This window comes from Megalops cyprinoides, chromosome 22 (assembly GCF_013368585.1).
Source record: "Megalops cyprinoides isolate fMegCyp1 chromosome 22, fMegCyp1.pri, whole genome shotgun sequence".
Taxonomy (NCBI): domain Eukaryota; kingdom Metazoa; phylum Chordata; class Actinopteri; order Elopiformes; family Megalopidae; genus Megalops; species Megalops cyprinoides.
Window position 1 is genome coordinate 26,850,541 of NC_050604.1, and position 20,256 is coordinate 26,870,796.

General features: G+C 40.1%; 1 long non-coding RNA gene across 1 annotated transcript; it reads left to right on the forward strand.

The window, feature by feature from the left end:
* The first annotated feature begins 311 nt into the window (after nucleotides 1-311).
* On the forward strand, nucleotides 312-2,785 carry LOC118769963. The gene is made up of 3 exons (XR_005004527.1): nucleotides 312-353; nucleotides 2,451-2,504; nucleotides 2,712-2,785. It is a non-coding gene; the product is annotated as an uncharacterized LOC118769963 (long non-coding RNA).
* The last annotated feature ends 17,471 nt before the right edge of the window (nucleotides 2,786-20,256 follow it).

Here is a 20,256-nt window from a genome sequence, read left to right on the forward strand (position 1 = left end):
TTAAAAGTTATATAACAGCATAATAGTGAGACGGGTAATATTGTCCATCTTCCTGTTGATCTGATTACTAATACTACTAGTTAATCCTGCTATCAGCCTCTGGGGTAATTTAACACATGTAAAGGTGAATCTATTGACTTGAAAAGACATTTGTTAAGGGGACTTAATTTTCTCATGTTATTTGCTGAGATTAAGGCTTTGGATTTATTGATTGTTCACTCTGGAATCACTTCAAAAGTAAAACTGTGATTAAGAGCAGTGCTGTGTTTACTCAGATCTGTTAGCTGTATCCGCTGCATAAAGAGCTAACACTGCTGTCTTTCTGCTTACAGAAAAGCATCCTAACCATGAGGGTAAGTGTTTTTTCACTCTTTGTGTGTGTGTTTAACTACAGGCTAAGTGAAACACACAGAGAAAGGTGATGTCAGGAAACTCAGATCACATTGAATGCAGACAGATAAAAGCAGAAGAATAAATAGTACCAGGTTTAACAGCAGGGAGAATGCACAGATCATTAGCACCATCATGCTCATGAAAACTCTGCACAGGACGACAAGCCTGACATTTACACTCACAGATGCGGGTACAATAGTTACAGCCTCAGCATCAGGTACACTTTACAACAATCTGCATTTATGACATATGCAAATATGTTATTGTATGACTAAAATCCCAGTTTAAGTAAGAAAGAAGCAGACTGTTGTCCTGGCTGTACTTGCTGTCTGTCTTTGGCAGAGTAAGTATCAAACTGCTTTGAACTCAGTGTCACACACTGAATTCCTCCATTTCTAAGCAGCAGGAAGGAGGTGTGTCTGAGCTGGGTCACTGAGGTGGAACTTATTCTGATATCTGTGCCATTAAGTGGCCTGATATTCAACTACTGTACCCCAGTCAACCTATATTAATGCTGAGAGGCAGAGATTCTAGAATTCTGCTGCATTGTGATGCAAATTCTCAGCATCTGTAGTCCTGGAGAAATCAATGGGAAAATCTTACGCATTTGCATACTGAACTTACATTTACATTCATTCGGCAGATGCTTTTATCCAAAGCAAGTGACAGTACAACACAAGTGAAAAACCATATTAGAAGCACTGCATGACAAAGTGCCAAAGGTTGGCCAGGCAAGGTACAAACTAGCAGGTAAAGCTAATGAGTGCGTTAAACCATTACAACCAAACCATTTCATTTTTTTGATTTTTCATTTTATTTATTTTTTAATAGTTTAGTAGGAGATGGGGGGGGGGGGTGTTTTAGATGCTCAGGTGAGAGTGGAAACTTAAAAAAGCTAAACTTAATATTAACAGTAACGAATATCAACATGTAACTCATTAATATCAACATGTAACTCAAAAAATATAAAAAAACCCCTTTCACTCAATATAGTTTTATCTTAGGACAGATAAAAATTGTATATTGAGTAGTAATAAATGCAGTTATTGACACTGATGACAGGTCAATCTGTGAGGAATGTAGGACTCCACCTCTCCACATCCCGATACAGCTCATTGGGTCTGACACAGAGGGGGAGGAGTCCCAATCGCTACAGCTCATTGGGTCTCAGATGAAGGGGAGGAGTCTCAAAGTGAAGACAATGGATGGTGTGTGTGTTCTGTATGTGCTGGAAGAAGTCCCTCCCTTCAGCTCAAGGACATCTGTGAAAGTGAATTATTTCACATTAAAAGCTAACAGCTCCACAATCACTTCCCTCCCCTGAGAATATCATTAACTTAGTCAGTACACTAAAAATACACAAAAAGAAATTAGACAAAGTATTCATTCCCAGTTATTGGGGAATCATAGTCTTGAATTACTCAGGTTACAAGGAAGACTTATAAGCGTTACAATGAGCAGTGGCATTGAACACTCAAACTGACAGCATAATAAGACATGCTCCACACAATTGCAATCCCATCAGCAGGTACAAATATTTACTGATTCAATAAAAAAATCAATTACAATTCCATCCTCCAACTTAAATAGTTAGAATTCAAAATCAAATTCAGCAGTCACAGCAGCCATAAATAGTTCCTGATTCAGCATTTACAGTTACATCAACAGGTACAGGGAGAGGGTAACAGTTTTCGATCTGCTTGTCGACTGAGTTACCGATGCTACAATCATTCCAGAACTAGTTATGATACGATACAATTCCATAATACTTAAATAAGTAAATGAGAAAGTATCTGTATTAAACATAGGAACGAGCTACTACTTGTATTGTAATGTTTTGACCATTGTTGTTTTTTTCATAAGCTGCCTAATAATGGAGAGCCTTTAAATATAATGCCATGCAGAGAAGCATATAACTTCTATCATGTATTGTATCGTCTTCTAACTGTATAGGGTCGAGACTTGTAACTACTACTTGTACTGTAATACAGTACTACTCATAATGTCATAAGACAGTACTTGTCATAATGTACTGACCATTTTTGTTTTATTTTCAGCTGCCAGAGGATGTGACAGGGCAGAGTCTGTAGAGATGGAAGTAAGGGGAGCAGGTCAGTGGAAGTTCTGTGAGTGTGTGTGTGTGGTGTGTGTGGGTGTGTGTGTGTGTGTGTATGCGTGTGTGTGTGTGTGTATGCGTGTGTATGCGTGTGTATGCGTGCGTGTGCGTGTCGCCACAAGTCTTCCATTGCACGCAACAACTATTTATGGCTGAGGTACTTCTTGTCTTAATGTTTTGACCATATTTGTTTTGTTTTAAGATGCCAGTAGATCAGACAGCGAAGTGTCTACAGAGAGACAGCCTTTGAAGCCAGGAGGGGAAGGAGAGGCAGGTGAGTGGAAGTTCACCCTTCTGTCTCTCTATCACTGCCAGTCAGACTTCACTCTGTATTTATTCATTTATTCATCAGCCATTATGAGGTGAGAATAAAAACTGCTGATCCAGGATCAGTTAAGGGCAACTTCTAGAGATCTTACTATTTCCCCTTTGCTCACTGAGAAGCGAATAAAAAACTTGAATGTTAAAGCCATGACGCTCAGCCATTAAAAGCATTTGCTGTGGTAAGTGCAAGGTTAAGCACTATGGCCGGCTTCATTCCCAGCCATGTTATCAGCCAACGATGACTGTGAGTCTGACCAGTGGAACAAACTGATTTTTTTCCACCGAGGGATATAGGGGAGGGTAGGTTAGCCAGGTGATCTGCTGTATGGCACATCAGCCACTCCTGCTGGTCAGTTTGGGGTCTGCAGTTCTCCCTGCATATGAAATTTCCTCCTCTGACTCAGGTCTGCAGCAGCTTAGCCTGGGAGCTGCAGTGGGTAAAGGAGCGGAGGCTGACATCACGTGTTCAGAGGAGAGCGTGTGTTTGTCTGCACCCTCCCGCACTGACAGTAGGGGCTGCAGCAATAGGGACACCATTCAAGGACATGATTGGATATTCCAAATTGGGAGAAAAAGGGGGAAAAAGCATTGGGCATTCCAGTTTTATTAAAAAGTAACGACAGCTTTAAACTGTATGTTACTTTGCATGTAGGGTTCCCTGATTTTTCATGCAAATTTGGCCCGTTATTCCTAGTAGTTTGCTTTCCCCTGTTTTACTGATTATCGCCGTTGTCGTCATCATATGGTTTTCACACCTCTAGATCATTGATCCGTCTCCTGAAAGGTTCACCACATTCCTGTATGGTGTTATATCCGCCCGTCACATTGGTCACATGGGCACTCCGTTACTAGCTGGTCAGAGTCTGGCACGTCTGCTCTGCAAGCTGGACAGGATGCTGACTCACGAGGGCGAATGCTCCCTCACAGGCAACACATGTTATTGATTATGAGCTTGCAGTATTCTTTCCAGCATTGTTTTACTTGTTTAATATACACTTACTGTTCTAAAATTCATCATTTACCACAAAGAGATTCAAATGGAAGGTATTGATGATACTTTGTTCTGAATGAGTGAAATAATCAATATGCATATTTTATGCATTTTTATACACATGCACATACATAATTATTAACCAGTAGGGGAAGATATTTGTTAAACTACTGTCATTGGACAGCAAGCAAACTCTGATGGTAATAAATTTTAAAGTTGTTCATTGTGTGCAACAACTGTTTAAGGCTGAGTTACTACTTGTCATAATGTATTGACGAGTTTTGTTTTGTTTTAAGCTGCCAGTGGATCGGACGGGGAAGAGGCAGAGGCAGGTCAGTGGAAGTTCAGCTTCTGTCTCTCTATCACTGCCAGTCAGACTTCACTCTGTATTTATTAATTTTCTTCTTCCTCTCACAGAAGTGTGATCCCCACCCACCCATAACCCAACAGAAAGATCTCTATCAATGGGACCAGACTAAGACATGGGACAGCGACTCTGAGAGACAACACTATTCATAAGCACTGAATTTATCCAAAGTACGATTATTCCTGTTATATCCACAGCACATGGGAGTGGACATACGTCTTTGCATGTTTCCTCTTTCTTGTATGTCTCTGTATGGTGCTTATACATCCCTGTTTCACCTGAGGATATAACCTCATTCAATGCCCTAGCTGTGTGACTTAAACTTTGAATGTTACAAAATGTTCACCACCTTAACCAAGATAAGATGGAGGTGAGTTTTTGGAGACAAGGCCCAGAGAGACAAAGCATCTAAAAGCTTGGGGTCATTGGATTTAACCCTTTCGCATGTACAGTCAAACTGGTGTGATTAGCACACTAGACTGGAAAAATTCTAGCTAACGTTAGGTTTGCGGAGACAGTGATTTACTGTTACAAAGTATAGCAAATGCGGACGTGAAAACTATGAGAAGCTTAATTATGCAAATGAAAACATAACGAACCATGTAATGTAACGCGCACTGCATAGCATAAAATAAGTTCTTAGCATCAGGTTTAGCTTTTAACCCTTTCATATGTGGCTTAAGTCTTCCTCTAGATGCAGATTTGAGTGTCTGATTTCTTCGCTGATTTTGGGCTTTCAGTCTGATATTAATATTGCAACTAATGCTGCTTTTTAACATCTTCAGACCTTGCCACAGTATGCCTATTTCTCACACTGGCATGGGTTCGATCCCAGCCGTGTCATCAGCTGACGATGACCGCGAGTCCTTAGGAACAAATTGGCTTCGTTCCACCAAGGGATATAGGGGAGGGTAGGTTACATCCTTTACCTGGTTAAACTCTCAGGTCTCAGGTATATTGTACATTTTAGTCATATTTTCTGTTTCCTTGTTTTATAATTTTTAAAGTGATAATTGTCTTGCTAAGCTCTTTTAAACAAAACTAGCAGGCTCTGGGCTTTAAGCTCATGACAGTGCAGAATGTAACTTTAGAACTTTAGATGACTGACTTTATTAAGATGCGTGATTATACAAGAAATATAAACTGGATACTGCTTCTAGATGGCAAAACTGTGAAAGAAATGTGGTGCATATTTAAAACGATTATTCTGGATGTACAGCGTAAATTCATTCTGCAAGTGTGAAAAGGGAAGCTGAAAAAGAAGCATCCACAGTGGATGAATAAGTCGCTACGGAACAGTTTGAAACAAAAAAGGAAATTATTTAGAAAATACAAGTTGGACAGCTCAGAGTAATAAGATTGAATACAGTAACACGCGAGCTCAAGAAAACAATAAAGGGAATCTAAAAGGCGTTTTGAAAGACAGATTGCACTACAAGCAAAGAGCAACTCTAAATGCATTTTTCAATACTACAGTCGTAAAAGGATAGTTAAGGATGAAATAAGAGGTATAAAAAATAAGGATGGGGTTGTGGTTTATGATAAAGCTATTGCTGATACCCTAAATAGTTACTTTGTGGAGTTTCACTAGTGAAGTGTTTTCGCATATGCCTTCAGGTGCATTCAATTCACAGAGTCTTATGGAGGAAATTGAGTTAAATGATGCAGAAGTACTAGATAAACTTCAGAAACCTAAAACAAATAAGGCAGCAGGCCCCGATGGAATATATCCAAGAGTTCTCAGGGAACTAGCGGAAGTGGTTTACAAGCATCTGACAGTTATTTTTAAACACTCTCTCAAAACTGGAAAATTTCAGATGACTGGAAACATGGCAGTGTAGTACCCATCTACAAGAAAGGAGACCGGACTGATCCAGGAAATTATACGCCTGTCAGCTTAACTTGTATCACATGTAAATTACGGGAATCCATCATTAGGGACAATTTGAAATCATTCCTGGAACAAAACGGTATCTTAAATCATACTCAGCATGGTTTTCACAGAGGGAGGTCACGCTTAAAACTCCTGGACTTTTTGAGGAAGCTAGTGTGTTTAGACTCAAACCAAGCTTTTGATATCCATTTGGACTTTCAAAAGGCATTTGACAAAGTACCACATGCAAGGCTCATATTGAAAGTGAAATTTGCAGGAATTACAGGAGCTATCACTGACTGGGTTGGAAGTTGGTTGTCTAGTAGAAAGCAGACTAACTGTGGGAGGTATTGTATCAGAGCAGGGTCCTGTACAAAGTGGAGTCCTGCAGGGATCGGTGTTGGGGCCTTTTCTATTTCTTACATACATAAATGATCTTGATGCAGAGGTTAGCAGTAAAATAGTAAAATTTGCAGATGATACAAAACTAGGGGGTCTAGCCAACAGTATAGAATCAACTAAGGTAATACAGGAAGACCTAAACAGCATCCAAAAGTGGGCAGATACCTGGCAGATGATACACAATTTAGCTAAATGTAAAGTCTTGCATGTGGGAAATAAGAACCTTAGACAAGACTACTTCATGGGGGGGAAAAACTAGAATGTGCTCAATTTGAAAAAGACTTGGGAGTAATAGTTGACCCAAGCTAAACAGGATCTAGTCGGTGTGCTGTAGCAGTAAAAAAGGCCAACAGGATGTTAGGATATATAGCCAAAAGTATTGAGTATAAATCTAAGGAGGTTATATTGAAATTATGCAATGCTTTAGTCAGACCTCACCTGGAATACTGTGTGCAGTTCTGGGCACTGCACTGTAAGAAAGATATTGAGGTTCTTGAAAAAGTTCAAAGAAGGGCAACTAAATTAGTTCCTGGCATGTAATATAAAAGCTATGAGGAAAGACTCAAGTTACTTAACCTATTTAGACTTAGCGAGAGAAGACTTAGAGGCGATTTAATAGAGGTTTTTAAATTCATAAAAGGATTCAATAAGGTTAACTGCAATACATTTTTAGGGCGAGTTCAGTCTGTAGAACAAGGGGACATAAATGGAAACTAGTTAAGAGTAAGTTCCGCACTGATGTAAGGAAGTACTATTTTACACAAAGAGTTATCAATACATGGAATAGGTTGCCAGGTCATGTAGTTGACACAGATACCCTTGCTGTGTTCAAGTCTAGACTTGATGCAGTTTTGGATAATCTTTAATTGTAATGGCAAGCTTAGTTGGGCCGAATGGCCTGTTCTCATAATATGTTCTTATGCAAGTGAACAGCTCATATGTGCTGTAGGAAATCTAACGCTCAATTGAATTAACTCTTTAAGAGCTCAGGGTTTTAGTCTTTTCATAAGGAGCAGCTGAACAGTTGCATCATTTATTTTGACCTCAGCAGTGGATTCCTCTAGATGGGACCCTATGTGTTGCACTCTCCCCGAAGGGGGGGGCGACTCTCACTGTAACACCCGCAGCCTTACCTTACTGCACCCAGCAGAGAACGCCGACTCTGATCCATGTTCTGTCACTTGAAACAGGAACAGCCCAACACCTGTTTGCACTTGTTCCTGATGAGTAATCTGAATGTTCTAAACTGTGTGATGTGCTATTTGAATTTGCAATCCTGCTGGATGTAGTTTTCTAATGTTTTTGTGTATTTTTGTTTTTTTCTATTTTTTTTTCCTGTAGAAAGCAATAATAATATTAAGAGGACATACTCTACAATATGAAGGTGTAATTATGAGAGGTTTTCTCAGGGGCAATTTCCTGAGCCACTGTTTTTGCATGTGTTTATTATTTAAGCTTTGATTGAAAATGCCTTTGATTCTGTTTTTAATATTTACCATACTTTTCAGAGACAATGCACAGTTCATGAAGGAAGAAAATGAGGAAAGAAAACTCACCCTTTAATATATGATCTAGCCACCTCAGGCTCAAGGTGTGAGGTGTCTGTGCATGAAATGAGAAAGGAGCAAGTGAAACAGTGTGAATATTTCAGGACCCCAGATGCTCTGGCAGGCAACAAAACTTTCATTCTTCACTGAAATGTTTGTGAATAAATGTTGTGTGCCATATTGTATTCTAATTTGAGAACCGTCCTGATTATGGATTAATTCACAGAATGTTATTGTGGCATTTTGAGTCCTTCTGAGCTTTACACTGTCCTGTATTATGAAATCTATAAATAGCCAGAATGAACTATTTTTCATAGTTTTGATCACATGAAATGTTGAAGTTCCAGCAGGTAATGCCCTTCCTTTGAAACCTGAACCACCAAACCTCAGTAGTTTCAGTAAATGTCTTATGAAGAAGAAAATGTGAAAATATGACTTGTTAAAGTCAACCTGGATAAGCCAATCAGAAAAAATACTGTGATGCACTGTCACCTGGGAGTGTGTGTATGTGTCAGTGCCCTGTGTCCAGCTCTGACACTCATTGTCACCTAATAGATATGCACATGTAACAGCTTGGCCTTTTTTTAAAACATTACCATTCTCAGGTGTTTTTAACTCTAAAACTGCCATGTTATTATTACATAATGCTACTGTGTGTTGTTTAAACATGTCTAGTGCATGTGTATGTGTGTATACAGAAATAGCTGTTACATTCATGAATGAAGGTTTTCATACAAAAGAGGCAGGTGTTCTATTAAAATATAACTCATTTGAATTATCTGTTCATAAGCTTCACCTCTCAGATGATGTGTTTGTGTATGTATTTGTATTCCCGGCAGAAGTACAGCGAGACGTACAGGATTCATAGCCGACAAGATTAATTTCCGTATTCCGCATTCATTGATGCAATGTAACGTATACATTTGCAGCATGTCAACCCAACAATGTCTCCATCTCAGTTCTCTTTTATTAATTTACAGGAGGCTCCATTTCAAAAGCATCTATTAACACGTGTATAACTATAAACTTGTATTGGAAAAGCTAACTGTGCCGTTTTTACAGGTTTCATTTACGGTTTTGTTGATTAAGGGAGAAATCAGTGTGAAATGTTTGCCTGGGTTTGCACTGCAGTGCATTTATACAGGGTAATTCAGTCCCATTGTTATGGCATGGGGGAAATATTTGTGCTGCAGTGATGTTTCAATGTAATATATTCTGTGAGAATGGTAATGACTCTGCAGGGGTGAAGATTTGTGTGGCGTTTGCCATATATCCCTTTAACTGTTATGTTAGTCATGGCATGAAATATATGCAATGATACTTAGATGAATGTAACGCTGACATACTGGTGCCTGTGACAGCAGTGATAGCTGGTAGGGACAGGCATTAACGCTGGAGCCCAAATGTATTTCAGCGCTTCCTTTTGGCCTGTTATGGCATGCATGGGATTCAAGATTCAAGATTCTTTATTGCCATGTGTAACAATGGAATTGTTACTCCCCACTCACTCCCGCAGTAACACTCTTAACATACAATTTAAACTCTAAACATAAAATGTAACAATTTCTAAATTCTAAAATATGGTAAAGTGACCAGTTTTGTGGTGTGTGTTCTGCACTGGTTATAGTTGCACTCAGATGTGTGAGGTGCTAAATAATATCTGGACACTGCCTCCATGTTGTTTATTTTGCCTATATTTTCTGTATTTGTGTTTTTAATATTTAATATTAATTTAAAAATATTTAATATATTTAGTTGTTTTTGGTCACTGTACATGACTTCTCACCTCCCTGGTTCTACTGCACTGGACGTAAATAAACTGCTGCCTTTTTTGAATATCACTGTGTTTTTATGCCTCCTTCTCACCTCCCTTAGCTGAGCGAGTCCTCTGCCCGACGACAGTGACTTTTACAGGTTTCATTCTTAGTAACTAAGGCTGTAATTCAGATAACAATGGCTTCTGATTCCACGCCATAAAAGTGGTGAAGTCCTCTTGGTTAATTTCCCCCGTTTACTGATCCAGGATCAGCTACCCCAGACCCTAATCCTAAACCTGACCTCTCTATTCAAAAGCTGAAACTCATCCAGGGTCAATATGTGGGATCTGTCTACACCTACCTACCAAACACTGGGTTATTATTACTCAGCATGCTGGGTCATACCCATTACTGTCACCCAGTGCAGACAGGAGCTATATCACTGCGATTGCTGAAGGGTTATTGAGAATTGTATTCTCACACAACATTGGGTTTTATACTGCATGTTTGGTTTTTCACACAGTAAAGTGGAGAAATTATATTGCAATGTTCCAGAATGTGAACATCCAGCCTGTCTGTGTCAAACTGTTTTAATGATTGTATGAAACCAGTGAAAATGATCAGAAAACTCAACATCTCGCCTTGCGGGAGAAGCTAGTGTATGAGGAGACCCTCTGCTGTGGTGAATTTGCAAGCAGCTGAAAGACATGGCAGAGGAGGGTCTTACTCATTTTAATTGCTTGAGCAAAGAATTAAGACCTCAGTGAGCCAGTTCAGATTGCCAAGAACAGATTCAGTTTAGAAGCACCAATAAAGCTGACAATGACAAATGACAAATTGAGACATTTCACACTGCCCTTACTATCACAATGATTACTGATATATAAAAACAAATATAAAATATACAGTCATTATAAAAACTCATTAGCCAATGGGTGAGCTGTACTCATCATCCATCTTTCCTCTTTTCAAAAGAACATAGTATGTTTCAGTGAATTATTTTTTCAAACTGATCCTATAACCCAACATGTACACTAATTTGTTGATGAAGTTCTCAGAGTAAGCAACTTAGATTTTTAAGTGACACAACTGGAACTTCCACCAGAGGGACTGTCTTCCTGTTTGGCCAAAACTGTTTGTGCCTAATCTAGTTAAATGTTTTCATCTGTGTAATTACCCTACGTGTTTGGTGCTCTATTTAAACCCTGCCTGTGGCTTGGTTCAGTCTTGAGGTACCCTGCCTCATGTGCTTTTCTGTGCCCCAAGTTTGCTTGTTTATAAGCTCTAGTAAAGCTTTGTTGTCTTCTGAAACCGATCTGTTTTTTGTATGGTTTCTGCATCTGGGTCTCTCCTGCTCAGCTGTTACAGTCAGGGGGTTTCATATAAATACATGCTGAGAAAAAGTTGCACCTGACTGTAACCTTAAACCTCTTACAATTTAATATGTATTTGATGTCATTTTGAGCTAGTTACGGTTTCAATTAATGTACATTCTTACTGTTGATTAAATAGCAACAAAATAAATATTAGAGAAATAATTTGTGTATTTATTGTTTTTTGTTTATGTTATACTTTAACCTCACTATCAGAGAATAAATGCATATTGTTCACAGTTATCAAGGTTTGCTCCAGAAGACATGAGCGTAACCTTTATTGATTTTTTTTTTTATCTGATAGCCGTCCCATCCTGATTATCTTAGGTAATGGACATGAATATATTGCCATAATGGCGTGAAGTCTTGACTGATCTTATCTACCTGTACAGGAGATTTCAGAGGTTTTCATGACATACCAGCCCATAACATCCAGCAAGGTTTAGATGTTCATCAGTAAAGACAGGCTGTGCCTTGCACCTGGTTTGTAGATATGCTGCTCGGGTTTCTCCTGAGTATTTGCTCCAACTGCACTAAAGAACCTGTGATGGAGGCCAACAATGTTACCCCAGTGGATTCTGACCAACCTGACCTCAGGAATGCTGTATCATAGAAACATGTTACACAAGCATGTAAACCTGAGACTCCAACATACAGCCTTGCAGTAGACCATATCCACAGAAAAAATTAGACTGAATGGGAGATGGTGAAAAATCATCCAAAGGGCAACTGGAATGCACAATATGTGAGAAAGGATTTATTATTACACACATTGAAGTCATTGTGCCTCAGGCGATAGACACTGGGGCAGAACAGGGGTTCAGGTTTTACGCTGTTCCTGGCTGAGGTCTGACCCTTGCCACATCATACCACCACTCTCTGTCGGGGGAGGGGCATAGCTCTCATCCTAATATATCATATCTCACATCTCATCATATTTTGTAGTAAATCTCTCTCTCTGTAATGGAGTGCGTGTCCGTTATATACTTTTTTAAAAAGAATAAGAATATCCTGGACAAACAAGCAAACCAACTGAAATATCTTAACATGCAGGGTGGCCAACTGGATGCTTAAGAATTTCCAAATTCTTGGACATTTATTGTCAATGTGTACCTTTCCAGCCTCTGAAGTAAATTAAATGTTTGTGGTTTGGAGGAACATGGCCTACCTGTTCATTCAATGGCACCAGTAGGAAAGACTCGGAGTGCTGGGGGCTGATGGGATTTGTAGTGTTGGGAGGGCGCCAGAAAATGGGGCTGAACAACATGGGCTGGGACTGTGGGGAGTTTCCTGCGTTTGCCTTTTAATCTTCTATAATTGAGTCATATTGTGTTTGAAAGAGGGAAAAATACATATGAAACATTGAGATGGCTGTATGTTAATACCTATTGCCTTTGCTCAGTTAATTGATTCATTTGCTGCTTCTTAGTTTATTCTAAAAGGGCTGACTTCCTTTATAAGCAACAGTATTCAGTCAGTAGGGAGAGCTGGCTAACAGTGCAGTGGTGTCTAGTGCAACAGTGTAACTGACGTATTCTCTTTTTTCCTGCCTTAGGCAATTATCGTTTGTATTTTGTTTTCTCTTGTTTGCACCAGTATTTTTTCTTTCTTTTTTTCATTACTTTCACTTGTCGCAGGTTTGGGAGAATAAAACACCAGCACGGCCATCACCAAACCTTTGGTGTCATCAGTCCTCCCCCCCCCCCCCCCTTCGCCCATCGCCTCTCAGCTATTCGGCTAACACTCTCTGAAGACCTGTTTAGTGAAAATCTCTCTCTCTGAAAACCAGTTAAGGGTTCATTAGCCCAAAGGAAGAGAACCCTGACCTGCACTATGATTTTAAAAGAATGTCTGGGCCTCATTTTGGTGTAAATCTCTCTCTCTCTTAAGGACAGTTTGGTGTAAATCTCTATGGGGCAATTGATCTGTCAGCTAGCTTAGCTGCGCTTTAGAACTGTACTACTTTAACCGGAACTATCACCAGTTTAACGCGCAGCTGTGTGTTAAGATGAACGTGATTGCTGTGTAACAACATGCACGGGTTCAGCTGATTCGCAGTTAAACTGTCTGGAAACTGGAAGTTGGAGATCTACCCAGAACCAGAGCCCGTCTATATAGATATTCTCTCCCAGAACACAGAGTTAAAAATGCCACTTAATGACATGATCTATGATTCTCTGTGAGTTGGATACTCGATGTAATATAAATATTATAGGCTACTGTAATTATTAGGCTTATACATTTCTTATACAATTGACTTCACATCCACCAAAAATAAAGTTCATTTCCCTGCAATAAATAAATAAGACCCTTCCTGGATCCTGTCGTCATTGAAGTGTCTGAAAAGGAAATAAAGTTACGACTTTATTGTAACCCTCGATTTATAAGCATTTTGTTCTGGATCGCGTTTGCATTATCATTACTCAGGGACATGCATAGACATTTGTTTTGGATAATAGTGACTGTGTGTGCTAAATTATTGTGTGTACGTATACACACATACATATACATACACACATACATATACATACATACACATATACATACATACACATATACATTATAATTTTATATATATATCACACACACACACACACACACAGTGATGTCGGTAGGTCGGATCATTCGGAATATTTTAAGGCTAGCCCCGAATATTCTCACTCTATATTATATATATATCCCTGCTGCTTGATTAAATCAGGTGTGTTCAGCTAATCAAAAGTGCCACCGATAAGTTCAGTCAAGTTGGTAGAGCAAGGACAGACAGAAGATATGCAGATATGCAGGACAGTGGGCCTCCAGGAGTAGGATTGAGAAACAGTGGTTTAACCTATGCTGTGGTTTAGCTTGATCCCAGTTGCTGTGTCTTCAAGAAATTTCATATCAGCCACTAGAGGTCACTGTGTATTTGCTTAAACCCAACACTGAGGTGGTTTAAGGAGAGACTAAACCATCTCATTTGCAGAATGAGACCTACATCACATCCTACACACAAACTGTAGTAATATTTTAATTTCTACCCCCATGACAGCACTTACTTTGACTGTGTGAAATAAAAGCTATATAGACATCTCTTTATATAGTCCTATAATTACGGTTTGTGGAGATAACACTCTACATCTTCAAAAAATTGTAGGCTGTTTTTTTTCTAATCACAAAGACAGAGAAAACATGCCTAATCTAAATGGTGCATTCTTTATTCATCACCCGGATTTTTGCGCCATGTGGCACCATCAATTTTCAACAAAATAATTATATACACTAATATATATCGCCTACTGCCGATGACACAGCAACAGGGCTTAAGAAGCCACGCGACTTCTTCCGCAACATGCGCCTTTAAAACCGTGTTAAACTCTAAAGTGCAGCTAAGCTACAACAGAGCAACTGCCCCTATATTTCTTTCAGTGTTAGGTTGGTGTAAATATCTCAATTTCTGAAAAATATCTCAACTTAATTTTACAACACACTACTCACCTGGTGTTTTGGCCCACTGTGCGTTTACCGATACCCAGTGTAGGCAAGTGTAGGCATACACTGGGTATCACAAGGTAGATCGATTACCAAGAGTATAGAAAGAACGACCCCTCTTTTACCTCATAAGACCCTCCCCTTTGAATACAACCTTTGAGTAAAGGAATGTGCAAATTTGCATTTTAAAAAAAAAAAGTGTCTTTTTCTGGAGTCGGGCTGGGCTTGAGACAGGACTAACAAGATGTCCTAGGTGTGAAAGAAGCTGATGAGTTTGCTCTCCATATGGTAACCCAATCAGTTCTGTCTCACCTTGGTGGTGCTGTCTTGAAAGCCTGATGTAGTCCCCCCCCCCCCCCCTTGTATGCATAATCCACTTTCAGGGTCTGTGCATCTGTATTCAAATCATCATCATCCCAGAACATTGGTGCCCATCTAGTGCTTTCCTCAGACCACTATGGACCCACTGTGTTTACAGCGGGTCCTTTCCCATGCTGCCCACAGAGAGAAACATGAAATGTGCTTATATGCTAAGAGGTATTTTTGATCAGTGCATTGAAAATATTTAATTAGTCATAATTACCTAATATAGTAATTGACAGACTATGATGGGAGATAATGTTGCAAAGCATTTTGTGGAAACGGTAACTGTAGACAACAGAAGCAATTTAATATAGGTTCATACCAGTTTCATAAAATAATTAAAATAAAATTTAATTACATCGTAAGTACATAAAACAAGATCAAAATACTTGTCACCATGTGCAAAATGGCCAGTAACTACCAGTAGCATGGATCTTTCTACAAAACCTGATTTCATAGGCATTACCTGACATCACTTTGATCTGTTACAAAATAGTTGTTACCTAAGAATTACTTTCTAGTTTCAATACGTAGTTTCTTAAAATATTCATCATTAAGTTGTTACCAAATTGTTACCATGTGTTTCCCTGATAAATCCCTGGTGCACATTGTAGCCTATGGTAAAATAAATAGCTACCATGCCAGCCACTGCAGAATGTCAGTGAAACTCACTGAGTGGGTGTGTCCTTACAGGAGTGTATAAAAGCAGACACACTTCTAATGGTGTGTTCAACAGCTCTGCTGCACAACACCTGGAACTTAACCTGCTGGGTACAGAAAACCTGTGCCAATCTACACACTAAAAAGTACCATGGAGAGACTGCAGCACCAGCATTGGTAAGACTGTGTTTGATTCTTCATTGAGAAGGTCTGATTTGCCATCATTTCTGAAACTCCAATAGCCTGACACACCAAAGAAATATCCTCAGTGCCAAATTTTGTGAACACTCGTGGGATACTTTTGAAACAGAAGAGGTCTAAAGTAGAGGATTACAGGTCCTCCCCTTACTGTACTTCAGTAGTTTTTTCTGGTATTTCTTTTTTTCTGCATTTTTAAAAGACAATCCTTTTACTCCAGTATCACTTGATACTCCACTACTTTTCTTCAAATCTTATTTTCTGCCAGCATGGGTACAAGCGAATTTTCTGCACAAGTAAATTTTCTCTTAAGCAACCATACTTCTATTTGAGTAGGATTTTCCAGTATGCTCTCCACCAATGCAAAACAATCAGCTCATGCAGTCAAGTGCCTGGTGGTATTTAGGCTGAACACTAGTTCTAGCATGTCTTAAATGACTGACTATACCCATGGTTTTACGGGTTGGTGCATATGTATTTTTGACATTCTGACATGCAGTTGAAATACATTGCGAGTAGAGCATAAGAAGCGTATGAGAAATGCATTTGTCCTGGTCTTATTTACTGTTATGCTGCGGGAGACATTTTCATGCTGCATTTCAGCACCTGGGGAAAGCGGGTTTTACCTGCGGTTCAGACATATTGGCAGTGCTTGCATGCTCCTATCATCTGTCAGTGACTGAACGTTGTTGCGAGCGAGAAAAATATACATTTTTAATCTTTATTGGCCTTCCACAGGAGGTTAGAGCAAATTTGGCTGTAAGTGTCAATACAGGACACCGATTTCCATTACTGGTAGTGTTTTTTCATAACACAAACACCTAGACCAGCGGTGTCCAAACCTCTCCTGGAGGGCCACTTGTCCTGCATGTTTTAGATCTCTCCCTGCTCCAACACAGCTGATTCAAGGGGTACTCCAGGAGAGGTTTGCACACCCCTGACCTAGACGAATACTGTGCACTCATTACAATCGTAAGTTTTTGCGAGACATAACTGGTCCAGTCAACAATGCCAGAAAAATTACGATTTACCGGTCAGTGGGAATTTACCGGCCACATCTAAAACTACACAAATTGCGTACCTAATGTGGATACATTCTTATGCTTATTTAAAAACAAAGACGTTGTTTTCACAAAAAAAAACCTATTTAATGGGTAATTTAACGTGACAAACCTCGCATTTAACTGAATTCGCCCTCGTTGTTTTTTTCTCCAAAACACAAACGTCTTCTCTTGACTTAAAATATATTTTAGCTCCATGATGTCTTTCTGCATAAATTTAGTTGCAAGCCTAAATCTAACGCAAACACCGCAATTTTTTTTTTTTTTTTTTTAAGAAAGGCTGTGGTTGCCAGTGTGAGGGAGAAGACAAGTCATCAGCACGCCGTACTCGACTACATACATACCTGCGCGCTTTCATTAGACCAGTATCCATGTAGTATTCATGTCCTAGGGAGTGGATTTTTATTTTGATTGATTTTAGGAATGCAATATTTTGTCATAGGAATCCGCCAGCCATTATGGCCGGTAAGAGTCTTAGGCTATTTGTCGAACACTGTAAATGTTACCGAACAAAAGCGGGTATACACTGGCTGACGGGAACCCTGGTTTACGCTTGTAAAGTTGCTGTCATAAATGTAAAAATGGCCAAAGTTCGCCAAAGTTACCTCTCAAAGTAAATTAGTACCGTAATCTTTAAGTAAACGTATAACGCCTACAGCCTGCAGTAGGTTCACACTTAAGGGCAGGGCCGTCATCACCCACTCCGAGCTAGCATCAATAACGGAAGCGCTCGGAGGAATAAGCACAAACGCAACGTATTCTTGATTGAAAACCGCATATTTTCCCTCAGCTCCTGCCAGAATATTCCGTTCGTGTTTCATATTTGAACCCTGATACAACAATTCTGCGTTTCTTCACTTTATTGCTTAAAATTATCCCTGTTGAAAGCAACATTCAGGTTCAAATCGGTGTTTAGTTTCTAGAACAACAACCAAACTCACAAATCACGAAAGGCTCAACGGTGCACGATTTCCAGAGATGTGATGAGACATTTTCGCGGACGCGGAGTTTTACCTTGGTTTGCAGAGGGAAGGTGTAACAGCTGAGAAGGAGGAATCCGGTTGCAGAGAAACAGAAACCCAAAACACAGATAGGTAATAAAAGACTAAGAATCTCTACTCCTGGCTAGTGACAATCAAACCACATGTACAGGAACACACACAAGACAGAGTGGCTCAAGACTGAGCATTAAATGTTGCGTGCAGGGCTTAACTACACGCAGGTGAAAATGGTTAACTACATTATGCAAGGCACAGACATGAAGAAGGGCCCTCTGGAGGAATATTGGGGAAGCAGCAGGCAACAGGACCCGAAAGGCCAATACACTAATTCGGACCCCTGACCATTATACCAACAGGGACAGTAATGACATTGTATTGCAGCTATAACAGCTTCCACTCTTCTTGGAAGGCGTTCCACAAGATTTTGGAGTGTTTCTGTGGGAATTTGTGCCCATTCATTCTGTAGAGCATTTATGAGGTCAGGCACTGATGTTGGATGAGAAGGCCTGGCTCGCAATCTCCGTTCCAGTTCATCCCAAAGGTGCTCGATGGGGTTGAGGTCAGGGCTCTGTGCGGGCCAGTCAAGTTCTTCCACACCGAACTCATCAAACCATGTCCTTGTAGTCCTTGCTTTGTGCACTGGGTCACGGTCATGTTGGAATAGAAAAGGGCCTTCCCCAAACTGTTGCCACAAAGTTGTTAGCATAGCATTGTCCAAAATGTCTTGGTATGCTGAAGCATTAAGATTGCCCTTCACTGGAGATAAGGGGCCTAACCCAAATCCTGAAAAACAGCCCCATACCATTACCCCTCCTTCACCAAACTTCACAGTTGGCACAATGCAGTCAGGCAGGTAACGTTCTCCCGGCATCCGCCAAACCCAGACTCGCCCATCTGACTGCCAAACAGAGAAGCGTGATTCGTCACTCCACAGAACACGTTTCCACTGCTCCACAGTCCAGTGTCAGTGTGCTTTACACCACTACATCTGATGCTTGGCATTGGACTTGGTGATGTGAGGCTTGCATGCAGCTGCTCGGCCATGGAAACCCATTCCATGAAGCTCCCGCCGCAGTTTTTGTGCTTACATTAATGCCAGTGGAAGTTCAGAACTCTTCAGCTATGGAATCAGCAGAGCGTTGGCGACTTTTACGCACCATGCGCCTTAGCAGTCGTTGACACCGCTCTGTGATTTTACGTGGTCTTCGTGGCTGAGTTGCTGCTGTTCCTAAACGCTTCCACTTTATAATAATATCACTTACAGTTGACCGTGGAATATCCAGAAGGGATGAAATTTCACGAATCGTCTTATTGCAAAGATGGCATCCTATCACAGTACCACGCTTGAAGTCACTGAGTTCTTCAGAACGACCCATTTTGTATCACAAATGTTTGCAAATGGAGACTGCATGGCTAGGTGCTTGATTTTATACACCTGTGGCAACGGGTCTGATTGAAACACCTGAATTCAATAACTAACAGGTGTGGCCAAATACTTTTGTCCATATAGTGTAGGAGGACTCCTGCTTATTGCGGGTAGACGTCTCTGAAACCCTGACAGAAGGATTGAGTTCTGTTGAGTTCTTTTCATTCATTGGACAGAAGGTGGTGATGTCAAAAGTTCTATTTTGGGCTCAGTAAATACTCTATATTGCACACCTATCAAGAGTAAAAAATTGATCCATTTTTACAATTGGAACACTCCTTGGGTTACTTTACACCCTGTATTAGTTGTCATTAATTGCTGTAAGCAAGCTCAATGGAGATCAGTTTCAGTTACTCACAGTACAGCTTGCTGATTTCCATGAATCACTGTTGTATGAGTGAAGTGCATCCTTCATATGAATGCTGTTTAATCTCTCTCTCTCTCTCTCTCTCTCTCTCTCTGTCTCTCTCTCTCTCTCTCTCTGTCTCTCTCTCTCTCTGTCTCTGTCTCTCTCTCTCTCTGTCTCTCTCTCTCTCTCTGTCTCTGTCTCTCTGTCTCTCTCTCTCTCTCTCTCTCTCTCCATCTCTCAAATAGACACACCATTGTTCTGGAAGTATGAGATGAAACACACAACCAAGCAGGAATAATAAGGGACAGTGCCCCCTCCTCACTGGCTGCTACTAAAGAATGCTAAGAGCAACTGCTCTAATCCAGAGTGATTTATAAAGCAAGTTACATCAGTGCATATAAAAAAGCCACATAAACAAGCGGAGCACATTTTAACAAAAGAGTCCATCATAAAATAAAAATGTTATTATAATATTTATATTAATATAACCCTACAGAATATAGCCACACAGAGACAGAAAGACACAAAGAAAGCAGAGAGAGGCACTCAAACAGCCACTGAGAGACCACCAGACAGCAGAGAGG